This window comes from Ischnura elegans, chromosome 11 (genome assembly GCF_921293095.1).
Source record: "Ischnura elegans chromosome 11, ioIscEleg1.1, whole genome shotgun sequence".
NCBI classification, from domain to species: Eukaryota; Metazoa; Arthropoda; class Insecta; order Odonata; family Coenagrionidae; genus Ischnura; species Ischnura elegans.
This window is the reverse complement of record NC_060256.1, coordinates 46,163,392-46,168,707: the sequence shown is the minus strand read 5'-3', so window position 1 is coordinate 46,168,707 and position 5,316 is coordinate 46,163,392.

The following is a 5,316-nucleotide window of genomic DNA, read 5'->3' as shown; positions in this document are numbered from 1 at the left end:
AATGAAAACGTAAGTAAGAATTAAAAAAATATTTTTCACATTTGTCTTATTGGTTTGCTTCATGACCAGGATAATGTTAGTTCGTTAGAGTTTCATAAAAGCTAATGGCGCGACCGAAGTTTAATTTTACAAAGCAACTATTTAGTTGCTTTGAGGAAGTCCCTATGGAACACACGGCAGTTGCCGCAACTGCCGTGTGTTCCATTGGGACTTCCTCAAAGCAACTAAATAGTTGCTTTGTAAAAGTTGCCAGTGCGCGGGGGCCCTAACCCCTTCGCCAATTGGCGTATTGGCGGCGGTTTCTAGAACTATTTTTCCCGCGCGCTATGGTTACAAAAATTTTATCAACAAATCATAAATTTTATCAAATTTTATTAATTAAGCTAATATATAATGGCAAATCGATATGCCACTGACTGACTCATCAATATTCGCAGCCCAAACTGTGATAGGTGTGGGTATTTGGCTTATTGGACGCAAAAGTAAAAAAAAAATCATCGGGAGAAAAAATCTGAAAACTTGAAAAAGTCGATTAGTTTTCGAGATATATCGACTTGAATTAACATGGGAGCCTTATGGGACTAAAACTTTTCACTTTTATTTTGTACTTTTAAACGTCTGAGGAGCATGATATTCAATGGACATAAACTAGATTTTTTGGTTGATTTTTTGGTATGGTTGCCATAGCGACAAATTGATATTCAGTATTTTTTATTATTTTTTGAACGTTTTCTATGCTTTTCTTATGGAAAAAGTTTAGGAATTTTTTTGACCAACTTTCAATAATCGTACTACAAATTCCTTGACTTATTTGGTAGAGAATTTTTTGGTTGATTTTTTGGCTATCTTGGAATTTTCATATGTCGAAACAATTCCGAGGAATAAACGATTTCGATTTTACATTGTCGTGATGGGCGAATATTCAAATTCGGATTTCGGCCTTGAGACATGTGCCATGTGAAAATTTGGAATCTCCTAGAAAAACCGTAAAGGGTTCTCCGAACCCTTACGTTTGAGCTCACTTTCTCCGTATCCTTCTTGGTTAATTAATAATTAAATTCCGAAAAATGTCCTGCACGCGAAAAATCATTGTCGCCATTTTTTTGTGGAGCATACAACCTTAAATATCTTAGCAACCATTTCAGCTAGATGGATGAAATTTTCAGGGTAATAGCATCATTAAAATAGTCAACTTTTGCAATGGTGATGATTCCGCTCGATCGATTCATGTGCGAGTTATATCGATACCAATCTCCTTGGATACGCTTTAATCGCTAATAACTTTTTTGTTAATCAAGTTTTGAACATGGAAGTCATACACAATACAACTGATAATGTGTTTCATCCGACAAAAGTTAAATCAAGCGGATCGATTGATTAGACTCGAAGTTATGATCGATACAAGGTTGTATTCGATTGAGCCTTTTTTTGGGCTTATTTACATAGTTACGGGGATAAAATTTTTAACAATATGTAAGGAAAAGAATGAATTATGCGCACACATAAATTATTTAGATGAATTACGTTTCCTAATGAAGATACATCGATATGAATTTCTACCTTTTTGTATTAGGCCCCCGTAAGAAATACACGCATCCCGTCTATCTACGTCACCAATATAAGAACATAGGCTAAATTTTGAAAGCGGGGATAGTAGAGAAGGTAGGGGTAACGCATTGACCAAAGAATGGAAGGGATATCAATAGGATTCCGGATTTTACAGTACAGATGTCACTATTGTCTAAAGTACGATTCGATTAGTATAGCAAATATGCAAATTGGCATAAATTGATTAGCGTATACGTTAGACCAGCGGTTCCCAAACTTTTTCTTTCTGCGACCCATTTTAGCCCATACGTTTTAGCCGCGACCCCCTAAAAATGGTTGTCTAAGTTTAAGTACATTGTTCACTTTATTATTCGCACATCTCGCGACCCCTTTCCGAACGGCCCGCGACCCCCCTGGGGGTCGCGACCCCCAGTTTGGGAACCGCTGCGTTAGACCAATGAAACTTGGTGAACGGGTACATCTTGGTATTCCTCACAAAACTCAATTGTAATATGTTTTGTATATGGTCTCACATGCGATATATATCGAATCTACTTTTTCTTAAAATATATCGAATTGCTATAACATGTAGGATTTAACATCCAAGGACATAGTTGACTAGGGATTAAATAGTAGATACCCATAGACTGGATTTCAAACCAATAGCATTGCGGATTTTACAGTACAGATGTCAGTATGATCGAAAAATCGATTCAATTATTATAGCAAATACACAAATTGGTATAACTTGAAAAGTATACCCGTTGGACCAATGAAATTTGGCGAATGTGCACATCTTGGTATTCCTCACAATGCCCAATAGAAATATGTTTTGTATGTAGTCTAACGTGCGATATATATCGAATCTACTTTTTCTTCAAATATATCGAACTGCTATAACATATAGGGTTTTACATCCAAGGGCATAGTTGACCAGGTATTACATAGTAGATACCCATAGACTGAAAGTTAAACCAATAGCATTGCGGATTTTACAGTACAGATGTCAGTATGATCGAAAAGTCGATTCGATTATTATAGCAAATACGTAAATTGGCATAACTTCAATAGTTTTTCCGTTGGACCAATGAAATTTGGTGAATGGGTACATATTGGTATTCCTCACAATGCCCAATGGAAATTTATTTTGTATGTAGTCTCACGTTCGATATATATCGAATCGACTTTCTCTTAAAATTTATCGAATTGCTATAACATACAGGATTTTACATCCAAGGACATAGTTGACCAGGAATCATATAGAAAATACCCGTAGACTGGAAGTTAAACCAATAGCATTGCGGATTTTACAGTACAGATGTCAGTATAATCGAAAGATCGATACGATCATTATAGCAAATTCGCAAATTGCCATAACTTGATTGCTATATAAGTTGGACCAAAGAAATTTTGGGAATGGGTATATCATGATATTTCTCACAATGCCCAATGGAAATATGTTTTGTATATGGTCTCACATGCGATATATATCGAATCTTCATTTTCCAAATTATATCGATTTGCCTTAACATTTGGGATTTTACATCCACAGGCATTGTTGACCAGGAATTATAGAGTAGATGACTATTAACTGGAATTATAATATACAGCATTGCGGATTTTACAGTGCAGATGCAGTTTAATCGAAAGATCGAATCGATTATTGTAGCAAATACGCATAACTTGAGTAGTATATGCGTTGGACCAATGAAATTTGGTGAATGGGTACAACTTGGTATTCCTCACAATGCCCAATGGAAACATTTTTTGTGTATAGTTTCTCATTCGATATATATCGAATCTGCTTTTTCTTAAAATATATGGAATTGTTATAACACATAGGAATTTACATCAACGGGCAAAGTTGACTAGGAATTATATGGTAAATGGCCATATACCGGAATTAAAATCAAAAGCATTGCGGATTTTATATTACAGATGCAGTATAGTCGAAATATCAATTCAATTATTATAGAAAATACGCAAATTGGCATAACTTGATTCGTATATCCGTTGGACCAATGAAATTTGGTGAATGTGCACATCCTGGTATTCTTCACAAACCCCAATGGAAATATGTTTTGCATGTTTTGTCTCATTAGATATATATCGATTCAGCGTTTTCTTAAAATATGTCGAATTGCTATAACATGCAGGATTTTACACCCGCGGGAGTATTTGACCATGAATTATAGGGTAGATGACCAAACGGGAAGATAAATCAATAGGATTACGAAATTTTAACTTCACGTGTCAGTATACTTGATAATTCGATGATTACGGTAGCAAATATGCAATTTTTCGTATCTGTCTAACTATTGATGTTAAACCGAAGAAATTTTATGAATATGTTTATTATAGCATTGTTCATGCTGCACCAATAAATATATTTGCTTTCCAAGCTCCCATTCGACACATATCGAATCTACGTTTTTGTAAAATATATCGAACTGCTATTACTTACCGAATATAACATCAACGGGGACAGTTGAACATTCTTCGGTTCTTTCTCCAATTCAAGTTTCATGACCGTATTAATATATTTATTGTAATCAATGCGTTTTGTTGTTATAAACCTTCCTTAGATCCAAAAATTGACACCATTGAGAGACATACATCGTCAGAGAAATCCGAACATTACTTCATTATTCGAGACATAATTATTGGGATAATCATTTCATTAGTCTCTGTTCGTTTATTTTCTAAAAATGCTGTTTTTAATTTCATTAAGTTTGCTGTATGCAAACATTATAAATCAAAAATAGGTGAGTAAATCAAGAGGTGATAAAATCCTAGGGTAATGGCTGAAATACGATAAATCGCTTAAGTTCATCTACCATACACTATATTTTTTTTATATTGCGTAAATCATTCATAATAAAACGGTTCCCCGAAGCATTGATCACCGTGGTTACTAGGATGGTCTTAAGTATTGTTGACAGTGAATGAGCGTATTGCCCGCATATTTCACTCATTTAAACGATATTTGGGGTGTTTCTTTCGCTTTTTGAACCACTTATGGGCACATGACTAGGAAACATGTGACACAACTATGTTCCCCCCCCCCCCCCCTATTTACCCGCTTGATGAATTCAAGCGCCCAATCGACTCGTTTGTTATTAAAGCAAAAACCGACCCAACCCAAGCCAAACCAACCCAACCCAAACCAAAAAATAGTTCTAGAAACCGCCGCCAATACGCCAAGGGGCTTAAACTCCGGTTCACCCAAACTAATTTCCCCCGTTTACTAATTTTGTCCCTTGTTTCCAATACAAACTTAACTTCGATCTTTCTCGTTTCACTTGCCTCAATTCCACTGCAATGTAATTTCACCGTCGATATTGACGTTCGTAGAATATTGATATGAATTTAAACCAAAAAATAACTTCAAGGCAATTGATATCAGTTTCAATTCAACCGCAAAATAGTTATTTTACTTTCATTTCCATTATGACCGATATAACTTTGTTTGAAATATTGACTATTTTTTTAATTTCTTGATGCATATTCTGACATGTAGAATATCTTCCTGTTTTCCTAATTTTCAGCAGTGTAAGACGACATTACTTTTTTCTCTTCTTATGTATGTAATTTTAGATTTCCCCTATTTTATTCCCAGATTCGTCATGATAAATGGAGTCTCCTTTCTTCGTGTTTCTGAAAATCCTGCTATTATTACTACGATAATCATCGCCTCATTAATCTGTTTCATTTTTAATCTTAATTTATGTGATTTTTTTCAATGCTCCACGATAAATTCAATATCTT